Source organism: Petaurus breviceps, unplaced genomic scaffold, assembly GCF_028583685.1.
Source record: "Petaurus breviceps papuanus isolate PSGF00001 unplaced genomic scaffold, PetGlider_PUasm1.0 90881, whole genome shotgun sequence".
NCBI classification, from domain to species: domain Eukaryota; kingdom Metazoa; phylum Chordata; class Mammalia; order Diprotodontia; family Petauridae; genus Petaurus; species Petaurus breviceps.
Window position 1 is genome coordinate 14,728,281 of NW_027187369.1, and position 12,735 is coordinate 14,741,015.

Consider the following 12,735-nt stretch of genomic DNA (forward strand, 5'->3'; position numbering starts at 1 on the left):
AAGCTACTTTTCCAGTCATCTCTCACATTACTCCTCTTTATTTGTGTATCACTTTCAGCCTAACTGGACTACCCGTTGCCCCCAAACTCCATGCCATCTCTTCTCCTTCCCTCCTAGCCGCTCCCTCCTTACCACACTTAGGAAGTCAACTGCAAATGTTACCCCTGGAGCCCTCTGCCCGGATCTCTCATTTACCCCTTTCATCTTGTCTTTAAGTGCATGCTGTATCCAACACCAACCCCGGCAGAATATAATTTCTTGACAGCAGAGACTTGCATGTTTCTTTTTAATTATTTTTCATTTTTATTTTGTACTTAAACATTAAATAGGAAGGGCATTTGTTTCTACATAGTAGAACAGAAAAAGAGTTGTCCATGAAACTACTTGTCTCTAATAAATGCATTTCACTTTTCAAAGAATATAAGTTCAACCTGTAGCCTTCAAAGCTTTCTCTTTTTATCTGAATTTAAAAAAAAAGTCAAGAGAGACAGGTGGGGAGAGGTGGAAGAGACAAAAAAAAATGGGAAGTGAATAAGGTCAGAGAACAATGAGGGAGAAAGGGGGAAAGATGGAGAGAAAAGGAAAATAATGAGATGAGAACACTGGAGAGAAAAGAGAAGAAAAGAGTTAAGAGAGGGAATATATAGTAGTGGAGGAAAGGATAAGCAAGATTGATCCACAGATAATAATCCAGAAGGAAAGGGGTGATCCATTTTAGTTGAGAGGACCTTGAAGAGCCCTCTGGGAAATTGGATTGCCAGAAATGTTCAGGTTCACGAGGTCCACAGAGTTTTGAGTAGAATTTTCTCTGATACCCCTGGTGCTAGTTCACGGTGAGGAAACCAGTTTAAAGAGCTGTTTAAACACCTTGTTCAATGTTCCATTGAAAAATGTTGTGTGTGCCAGTTCTGCTTGGATTTCTAACTGGAAGCGCTATTAAATAAGGTAATTTGTGGATTCAGTTCTTGTTAAGAGAGGTGTTGTACTTAAATGAAGACACACTTGGTTATGCTTAGTAGCTCCCAGATAAAGAAACAAAAAGCAGAAAGACAAGGGTATTAGGGAAACCTTCTTAGACTGAAGAAAACTAGTTCAACCTGTACTCTCCTATCTTCCCTCTTTCTATTCTGACAAGGCAAGAATAGGAGGCAAGAATATTTGTTGTGGAAAACAACATAGACTTTTAGCTGATCTCAAGGCTAGGAAGAGCAAGTCAATCCAACCCTTAAATTGGTACCAATTGCCTATTAGCTTGAAGGGACCAATAAGGGTGAATGGATCAATAATGGCAAAGGAAGAAAGAAATCACCAGCAGATGAAGAAAACCTGTTAAGATATTTGACACCATATTAAACTGAAATATCAGGGCTGTGTACTAGCCCCGGAGATGCATCCAAAATTAGATTCAAAGTAACTCAGAAAGGAACCTTCTCATCCAAGTCAGGGAATAGAATGGGGTTAGATTTTTTTAGTTAAATATTAGTGTGTAAGGAACCAAACTGTACCTAAAGGTTGTTTTGTTTTGTTTCTGAAAGATGAACTACTCACATTGATTACATTTGGCTGTTTTATTTTTCAAAAGGTAGGACTAACGTAGTAATTTCTAACTCGTAAAAATATGTATTGTTTTAGCCTGATCATTTGAAACAAGAGACAAAGAATACTGGAGTTTGTGTGCTCAAGATGCAGAAAAAGGTAACTAAGAGGCGGGGAAATTTCTCTAATTCTGAACTGGTAAAGCTCAAGTTACAGGATTCTCACATTGGCATAGGAGGAACTTCTTCAAATCAAAATCTTTGGTAACTTAGACTCAATCCCTCCTCATTTGTGATTTTCCTTTCTAGACTACTAAACTAAACTGAAAGGGTATGGGGTGGGAAGATGCAAAAAAAAGTAGATGGTTTCTGGGAAGTAAGAAGTGTGCATATGAAAAGCATCAATATATCAATGCATACTGTTTGTAAAGGGGGTAATATAAATATGAAGACTATAGCAGTAGGACATTTTAGTTCATTTGAATAGGGATATTGAAAGTCAGGGCACGTTGAAAAAGGAAGAGAGGCAGTGTAATATTAGAAAGGAAACGTGGTGTGGTAGAAACACCACCCACTTTGGAGTCAGAAGATTTAGGTTCAAATCCTGTTTCAGCTCCCCAATATCTTGTGGACCTTAAGTAATCTGGTAAATGAGTGGGGTGGATTAGTTCTTAACATGGGGTCCAGAGACCACTCGGGGTCTTTGAATAAATTTCAGGGGGTCTATGAACTTGGATGGGAAAAATTATATCTTCATTGTTACTAGCTTCTAATTGAAACTGAGGATTTCCTTCAATGCTGATTTTTTTAAAAGCCAAATCACATTCTGGAAAGGGATCCATAAACTTCATGAAACACTAAAAAGGTTGAGAATTTTGGATCAGGTGATCTCTTGAGTTCTCTTCTAACTCCACACCTAAAATCCTGAGATTAGTTCTGTTTGGGACACATTAAGCTTGAAGCGCTAGAGAGACAGCTAGTTAAAAGTGGGCTGGTAGTGCTCAGGCGAGAGACCTCAGTGCTAGAGATAGACATCTGAGAGTCAGTCATCCTCAGAGACATGAGAACTAAAACCAGAGAAGAAATGACATTGCCAAAGGAGAAAAATTCAGGGGGTCAAAGAATCAAGGAGTTAGAGCTAGAAGGCACCTCAGAGGCCATCCAGGCTAACCCCCATCTTTAATAAATAAAGAGGCCCAGGGTGGGTAACTCACCTAAGGTGACACAGGAAATTGAAATTGAGGTTGTTGGCCTCCACATTCTACAACTTCCACCTTGTCCCATCTGGATGCCATACATTTTCCCTGGCCTGGAATCCCCATTCCTGGAATTGTCTGTGTCCTCCTCTCCACCTCCTGGACTCCCTGCCTTCCTTTAAAACCCACCTAAAATCACAATGTTTTCAAGAAATCTTTCCTGATACCCCTTAATTCTAATACCTTCCCTCTATTATCTTCAATATATCCCATGTATGACATGTTTATATGTTTGCATGTTGTCTCCTCCATTAGACTGTGAATTCCTTTAGAGCAGGGACTGTCTTTTGCCTTTCTTTGCAACCTTTGCACTTGGCTGGTACCAGTGCCTGGTACATAGGTGGGACTTAATAAATGCTAGTTGTCTGCATGAATGACTGATATGCAAAAGAAGGTCAAGGAATTTCTTGTTCCTTGTGTTCAGTTCTGGATGCTAAGGCATAAAACAGACATTGTTAAGTTGGACAGTATCCACAGAAGGGCAACCAGAATAGTGAAGGGCCTAAAGGTCATGTCATATGAGGAGTGGTTGAAGGACCTGAGAATGTTTAACCTGGAAAACAGAAGCCTTAGGTAGACACAATAGCTATCTTCAACAGTTTGAAAGGGTGTTGTGTAGAAGAGGGATTAGATTTGTTCTAGTCCCAGAGAAAAGCAATGGGAGGAAATCACGGAGGGACCCATTTAGGCAAAATGTCAAGGAAACTTTACTAACAGTGGAATGAGCCGCCTTGAGATGGGGTAGATTCCCCCTCCTTGGTGACCACATATAGCGTACATTACAATGAGGTCTTTTGGTGTATGAGTTGGATAGTTTCAGCCAACTGTCAAATTCAAAGATTCTGTGAACTTCAGAGCATAATCACACTTCAGGCTACAAGAAGGAGGATGACCCAGAAAAGGAGACAAAGAAGAAGTGGTCTAAGGAAGAAGAAGAAGAAGAAGAAGAAGAAGAAGAAGAAGAAGAAGAAGAAGAAGAAGAAGAAGAAGAAGAAGAAGGAGGAGGAGGAGGAGGAGGAAGGAAGGAAGGAAGAAGAAGAAGAAGAAGGATGAAGAAGAAGGAGGAGGAGGAAGAAGAAGAAGGAAGAAGAAGGAGGAGGAGGAAGAAGAAGAAGAAGAATGAAGAAGAAGGAGGAGGAGGAAGAAGAAGAAGGAAGAAGAAGGAGGAGGAGGAAGAAGAAGGAGAAGAAGAAGAAGGAGAAGGAGAAGGAGAAGAAGAAGAATTATTATTATTATTATTATTATTCGTGGTCATAGAACCAAGAAAGAAAATATGACTTTTTGGTTTTGAAATGTGTGTTTTTCTTAAAATTTGTGTATTTTTTTTTACCATTTTTTGAGAGTTTTGAGTTCTGAATTCTCTCCCTCTTGTTCCTCCTCCACTCATTGAGAAGGCAAGGGATATAATATCAATTATTCATAGGAAGTTATATCAAAGATATGTCCATATTAGCCATGTTGCAAATAAAAAAGCAAGAAAAAGAAAGCGAAAAAGTCTGCTTCAATCTGCACTCAGAGTTCATCAGTTCTCTCTCTCTGAACGTGAATAGCATTTTTCATTATGGATTCTTTGGAATTGTCTTGGATCACTGTATTGATTAGAGGAGCTAAGTGAAAGAGGATATTATCAAGGAGGAGACAGTCATTCTCAAATATCACAGAGAGATTCAGAAGAATGAGGAATGAGAAAAAACCCCATTGGATTTAATGATGAAGAACTTATTAGCTATTTGGGAAAGATTGGTTTCAGGAGAGTAGTCTGGAAGAAATGACACTTGGCAGAGGCTTAGTAGTGGAGGGGAAAAGAGAGATGAGATGACAGCTGTCAGGGGCAGAGGGTCAAAGGACAGCTTTTTTCTTTGTGTGTAGGAAAAGGGGAAACCTGGACACATCTAGAGGTAGAAGTCCAGATCACATGCACTATGTTTGCTTGACAGTATCCTACCTATGTACATTAGCCATCCTAAGGCTCCAAGGCCCTCAAAGTTTGGCCTCACTTTTACATGTGTATAGGATTAATGGATTACCCCCAAAATAGTGAGAGCTGAGCATAGAACTGTGTTGGAATAACTTTATCATGGCCTTGCTGCCATCAAAAAAGGGCCTGTTTATTAGAAGAAGACCTGGCTCCTACTACTGGCTTAACAGCTTCATTACTGTCTTCGTACTTTGAGTGAATCATTTGGCCTGTTTCCTTCATTGTAAGATGGGAATGAATGCTGCCTTCACCCAGTTGCCAAATTCATATTCCTATAGCACAAGTCTGACCACATTGCCCCTCTCTTCAAGAAGCATCAGGAGATCCCCATTTCCTCCACCTGGCATCTAATCTTTGCAATTTGGCTCCAGTCTGTGTTTGCAGAATAAGATCTCCAGCACGCCACACACCACACCAGTCAGATTTGTCAATTTGCTCTTTCCCATACACTACATTCCATGTTGACCACCATGCCAAAATGCTCATAGTTCAATTCGTGAAGTACCCTAGTAGTTGGTGCTCTCCCCTTCCCCTTCCTATCAATGACATTGTGTTTATTGTGCTTACAGTTTGTATTTACTTATCTATGTGCCCCTTCCCCTCCTAAAATATAAGTTCCTTGAAGGCAAATATCTTATCTTTTGTTTTTGTCTTAGTATGTCCAGGACCTGGGACAGCACTGCATGTAGGAGGCACTTAAATGCTTGTTGCAGTGAGTTTTTAATATGAATTTGGGGCTGGGAAGATATAAACGGGCCTCAGAAGGGCACCTGGTTGGACCAGGTCTCCAGTTGGACATCTCAACACACTCAGAGCCCCCAACCCCACCCTTTTGACAGGACTATGGTAGTCTAGAACTGAGCTTTTCTCTTAAATCTCTATCTTCCTTATCCATAATGGGTTGACCCACTCTTCGAGGCATGTGCTGCTTTAGCTAATGACCTGGAAGCAAATGTGTAAGTGCAGCTGATTTTTCAACCGATTTTCCAATGTGACCTGATTAACAGCTAATCAGAAATTAATGCTCTGGGTAGAATATTTCTTCTCAATTCAACAGTTAACAAATCAGGGTGATATTTAAACTGCCACTTTATTACACTTCTCCACTCATGGTTTAACTCCTTTGAGGCATAGCACTGAGCTGTCACCTTTTCCTTTTAAATTTCTGGCTGCTCCTTCAATCCTTTGAGTTTTCCAAATGGGAGGGAGATTGTGGGAGCTTTCTACTGGGGTTTGCACCACCTGGACTGGAAGTGAATATAAGATCAGGATGTCATTCAGTAAAATGGACAACTAAAGGAGGCTTGCTTTGGTTCTCCCATTCCCCCCCCCGCCCCCGCATACCTCTACAGAAAGCACCATGTTAGAGATCCAGATTCAAGACCTGCCTCTGCTCTTTAGTAGTTGTGTGGATGTGGAAGTCATGTTCCCCTCTTCTAGTCCTTAGTTTTCTTATGAATAAAATGAGGGTGAGAATTTTAGCTCCAATCCTCTCCCAGGGTTGGTTTGAAGATTATGATGGATGTGAAGGTGTTTGGGGAACATTTGAACCCTATAGAAATGTCACGTATCATTATTTGACTTCTTGCATGCCCGGAGCAGCTCCAATGTTACAAAGATCCCTCTGCCACCATTAAACTTAGAGATTGCTTGGTCATAGACTATCTCCCTAGGGCACATTGTTTTCTAGTTTCAAGCTCCACAGTTCGACTGCTTGATCCCTTGGAATGAATAAATGAATGAAAAAATCAGTGAAGTACTTCCCATGTACCAAGTATTGAGCTAAACACTAGAGTACAAATACAAAAGTCATAACTGTAACTCTCCAAATCATTATTTATTTTTGAAATAATTTATTTGACAAGCATTTATTATGCACCTCCCATGAGCCAGACACCATGCAAAGTGCTAGGGATGCAAACACCAAAATGAAACAATCCCTGTCCTTGGTAAGTTGATATTTATTGGAGGAAACAAAATACCACTCCTCATGCTCCCATCAAAGAGAAGGGACTTTGAGGCCTTCCTGAGCGACAGTAAAAATAACTCATGTTTATCATGATTTCAAGTTTACAAAGCATATTACATCATAGATACAGAACTGATGACCTGTGTTCAGATCTAATCTCAGACACTTACTAGTTGTGTAACCCTGGGCAAGTTACTGATTAGAAAACTGAGGCTGAGAGAGACTAAGCTACTTGCCCAGCTAAGAAGTATCTGGAGTGAGATTCATACTCAGATCTTCCTGGCTCCAATTCCATGTTATAATCACTTAACCTCCTTGGGACTCAGTTTCCTCATCTGCACAATGAAGAGGGAAGATTAGGTGACATCTGAGATCCCTTGTAATCTATCTCTATGATCTAATGAAGACATACTTTCTCACGCTCTCTCTCTCTCACACACACTCACACTCACACACACATACACACACATTTCTGGAAGGGAAAGTACCAGCAGCTGAAGGGAAATGAAGCTTCCTGAAAGAAGTGGTACTTCAACTGAGCCTGGAAGGAGCTAAGGATTTTATGAGGTAAAAGTAAAGAAGGAGGGCATTCCAGACATAACAGAAAGTCCATGCAAAGGCATGAAGGCAGGAGATGAAACGGTTAAATACAGGGAACAAGTAGGCCAGTTTAGTTGAAACATGGTGGAGAGTAGTATTCAGTGCAGAGGGGCATAACCAGGTGGCACGGCTGTGCACAGAGCACTGGGCCTGGACTCAGGAAGACTCATCTTTGTGAGTTCAGATCTGATCTCAGACACTTACTAGCCATGTGACCCTGGACAAGTCACTCCACCCTGTTTGCTTCAGTGTCCCATCTTTGAAATGGGCTTAAGAAGGAAATGCAAATAAATCTTTGCCAAGAAAATGGGGTCAAGGAGAGTCAGACAACTGGAAAAAAGTGATTGAACACCAACAATGACAATATATAATAAACCTGGAAAGGAAAGCATGGGGCAGATTGTGAAGGGTCAGAGGACTTTGTATTCGATACTAGAGACAATAGGGATCCAATGTAGCTTCTGTATGGAGGATGCATAGGAGAGGGTTAAGACTAGAAGCAAGGAGGTCAATCCCACATCTGTTCCCTTTCTAATGTCATTTTTATTTTGTTTTATGTTTCCCAACTAAGCTGTAATGTTCTCTCCCTCCCACCTCCTCCACCCCCAAATGAAAAAGAAAAAAGAACAAACCCTCGCACGACATATGCATAGCTAACCCACACTGACCATGTCCAGAGATTGATGTCTCACAGTACCATGTGACCATGATCTTTGTCTGGTGACCCACCAGAACCATGGTTGGTCATTGCATTAACTGGTCTTGTCTTTCCAAGTTTCCCACCTTTACACGCTGTTGTTATTTTATCCATCATTCTCCTGGTTGTGTTCTCTTCACTCTGCATTATTGTATGAACATACAAGCCTTCCTAGGTTTCTCTACAGCCATCCATTTTGTCATTACTTAGAGCCCATCAGGATTTCGTTTTCATTCATATACCACAATTTTTTTTCAGCCATTCCCAAACTGATGGCTGCCTTTTTAGTTCCCACTTCTTTCCCACCAAAAATAGAGATGCTATAAAGATCTTTGTACATATGGGTCCTCTTTCTCTTTTATCTTATTGGGGTCTAGGCCTAGGAGTGGTATTACTGGGTCAAAGGGAATACATAGTTTTAGTAACTTTTGGGATATAGTTCCAAATTGCTTCTCAGGGTTGTGGGACCATTTCACAGCTCTCTCAGCAGGCCATGAGTGTCCTGCCTGTGCTCCTCTGGGCCAGATCTCCCTGTAGAAGAAAGCATGTTATCAACCTCTTTCTGGCCAGGGCCAATTGTCACTTGAGACAGGCATACAGTGTTTCTTTAGGTTCTCTTGGCTAGGAACTCTGGGGTTATACATTGGAGATTAAAGAAACCCAAAATGTTACAAGTCAACTCAATCCAACAAGCATTTATTAAATACCTGCTGCACGCAAGGCACAGTGCTAGGCACTAAGAATACACATACAGAACAATCCTGATCCCTCTCCCTCAAGGACTTTGCCTTCTGTTGGAGTGATAATTGGATATATAGATAACTGGAAGACAAGTCAATTAGAAGAATAAGAAAGCATTAGCACTTAGTAAGTTCCTACTATGTGCCAAGCAGTATGCTAAGCATTACAGTACTTAAGAACACTAGTACCTAAAGGGATCAGAGACCTTCCCAGAGAGTCTGGCCTTGAAGACCTTCAAAGCAATTATTCCCCAGCCCTGCCCCCCATCCAAAGGAAAGAAAACAACTGTATCTGAGAGCCCCTGGGAGTGAAGGAGAAGAAAGTATTTTGGAGGAATCCACATTTCTGGTACCTCCTCGTCTTAAACGAAACTAAAATCTCTAAGGTGAGCCCTCAGGATTCCAGAGTTGGGCTTAAGACAATTTACTTTCCCTCTTTGAAAAACTGGGGTAAGAATGCCCATGCCAGCTGCCTCCCTGGGATGTGGCAAGTAGCAATACAGTAAGCATGCACCATTCACGTGGGGGGGGGGGGGGGGCGCTATTCCCTCATCCCAAGGTCTAAGCCATACCAAGGCCAGCGCCTGCCTGCCCTTCAGGAAGCCTGATTTTCCAATTTTTCACTAGTGCCAATGCCTGGTGGATAATCCTCTAAATCACCCTGTGGGAGAAAATGGAGGAAGTTTAACCTTCCTCCTTAGAAGTATGACTTGTTCATGGCATCATGCTGTTTGTCTTATTCTCAGGCAGAAAAAAACATCTCCAGGCCAGGGACAAAGGGTCAGCATAAAATGTCCTTCGGAAGAGAATATCAACTCAGCCAGAATCAAACTGAAAAATTACTTAAACCAAATTGCCCTGACACCATTTAGATTTTTATAGGTTCTACAGCTGGTTTTTAACTATGGAGTAGGGAATATGTCCTTCTAGACACCACTGGCTGTTTCTCAAGTGCCCGTTTCTAACGTGACCCCCAATTAATCACTTTGCCTAGGGACAGAGCTGTTGAGTCCCTAATTTTCTACATTAGTATCTGTGCCACATCCTGGGAAGGGGCTGGTGCCCTGCCTTCAAATGTTCTTAAAGCAACAAGCGTCTCTGACTCACATAGCCAAGGGCCTCATTTGGCAACTCTACCTCCTTGGGCATTTAGAGCTTTGACCTCGGAGGTCTGGCTAGACCCACAAAACATACTGTCTCCAACCTTACAGAGCCATTTGAATGTCTCTAGTCCTTAGGTTCTTTCTTTTATTCCAACTTGGAGAGAATTACTACATAGTGGAATCAGGGTCATATCCACACTGCTGGATTGTCAGGTCCATTAAGGAGTTTTATTCATTGAAGGAAGTTAGGTACAGTGGAAAAAGGTGTATCTGAGGTTAGATGAGGCAGTGTAATCTATAGTGGTTATTTAGTCCAACCCCCTCTTTTTACAGATAAGTAAGCTGAGACCCAGGAGAGGCTTGTCCAAAGTCACACAGGATTTGAACCTGAGTCCTCTATGGGGCTTTGTGGAATGGGAAGAGCATTAGGCTTTACATCTGGAAACCTGGGACTGAATCCTGAGTTAGACACTTACTGGCTGTGTTACCTGGATCAAACCATTCACCCTCTGAGTGGTTTTCCTTATCTGCAAAATAGGAATAATAATAGTTGTATCCCTCTCACAAAAGCTGGAGTGAGGGAAGTGACAAAGCAATAGAGAAAAAGGAGAGAGCACCCCACTTCCCTATGATTCTAGGTAACTTGACCAAGGACATCAATACTGGAATAAATATAACCTTGAGCAACCTCCTAAAAGTACTATGCATTGGGGAAAGCAGTGGGTAGGGAGTTAGGAAGACCTGAGTTCTAATCTAGCCTTGGACACTTACTTAGCTGTGTAATGCCAGGCAAGCCATTTAATCTCTCTGGGTCCAAGTCTCCTTAGATATAAAAGGAGAATAATAATAGTGTCTACTTCCCAGGGTTGTTGTGAGGATCACGTGAGGTATTGTGTGCAGCTCCTTGAGAACTTTCGAGCCTTCCATAAACACAAGCTGTTCTCATTATTATACAAATATCAGGATCATAGATTTGTGGAAAGAAGGGACCTTAGAGGTCATCATATTCACTCCATACTGTGTTTTTTTACAAATGAGGAAACTGAGAGCCAGAGAATTTAAGTGATTTCTCTAGAGTTACAAAGCTAATAATGTTTGATACAGGATTCAAACCCAGGTCTTCCTAACTCCTAATTTGTAATGAGAGGCTGCCTCTCATTACAAATACCATTTCCATTAGTCACTTGGCAAACATTCCCTTCCTTAACTTGAATCTCACTTTCCAAGAAGCTTTCACAGCCAGGGACAAGGTGGGAATGAATTTAGATTGACCCTCATTCTCTAGACACAGGTTGATCAAAGATCTCTTCTGACTTGGGGATTTCCTTTTATTGCAATGGGAAATGGGAAAAGGAAGTTTAAGTTTTTCCATTGATGTCAAGGAGAAGGCCAAAGGAAGAGTACGGGAGGCTAGATTTTCTACTCTAAGAGTAGCTTTAAGGTAATACATGAACAGGCAGAGTATTAGACATGAAATCAGGAAAACTTGAGTTCAAATCTAGCCTCTGACAATTGTGTGACCTTGGGAAAGACACTTAACCATTGCCTCAGTTTCCTCACCTATAAAATGGGGATAATAATAGTACCTACTTCGCAAGGTTGTTGTGAGGATAAAATGAGATCATCTTCATAAAGCACTTTGCAAACTGTGAAGTGATATATAAATTCTAGCTATTATTATTATGATAATTATTGATATTGTTATACTGCACATGAAGGTAGAGGACGTAGGTTCACAACCTGCCTTCGTCATTTAGAACCTGTCCAACCTTGAGCAAATCACTTAACCTCTGTGAGCCTCAGTTTTCTCACCTGAAAAAGGAGGTAGTTGCAAGGAAGGTGGGTAGCACAGTGGATAGTGCACTGGGAAAAGGCCTCAGTTCAAACACTTACCAGCTGTTTAAACCTGGCCAAGTCCCTTAACTTCTCTTAGACTGACTTGTTTCATCCATAAAATGAAAGGGCTGGCCTCAGTGGCATCTATGTTCCTTTTCAGCCCTGATCACAAAGAGAATATCATAGGAGAAACCACTTAAAATGTCAGCTGTATCCACAGTATTAGTAACATTCAAGTATCTTTATCTCTTTGCCAAACAGACTCTTACAAAAGAAACAGGATTTCCCTTTGCTCATTGTTATCTCTACTTTCGAAAGTACTGAGTGAGACGTGTACCCCAGTCAAACGAGTAATCAAAAATCCTTCTATAATTAAGTCCTGCTTATCTTCTATTGTGTCCCATTTGTCTTCATTTTCACCTGAAGATTTTAACCTGCATGCATGCAGACAAGTTAGAAACAACTGAGAACTTCTTTTAAGTACTTGAAAAACAATCAAAAAAGATACCATACTAAGATGGATCTGTTCTTCCCTTTGCCAAGGCCTTACTTATCAAGATGTCCCATGGCTACATTCTGGAAGCTGTTGTCATCTGCAAGCTAGATATTACAAATTGGAGGGGCCAGAGCCTTATGGGAAAGGAGGGGAAAGCTGCTTTGGTAGCCTGATTACTGGTATGGGGCTAAGGGAGAAAAAAAATGAAGCATATTAATAGGTCGCAAGTGTTAGAGACATAGAAACCTACTAATTGCCTGCCAGAAATTATAGATTAGCTTCTTAATCAAATAGCTAAGAGAGGAGGGCTTATTTTTGTCGTGTGTGTGTGTGTGTCTGTGTGTGAGTTTTACACCCATTAGCAATTATGATAATGGATCTGCTTTCATAGAAGAGATTAATTGCCCCATTCTCCAGGTTCCAGCCAACTTTGCTATAAAAATTAATTATATGGCATGTACAATATGTTTAATGACCAACTAATAAACTCATTCTCAAGCAATACCATGGGTTTGTATTCAAAGG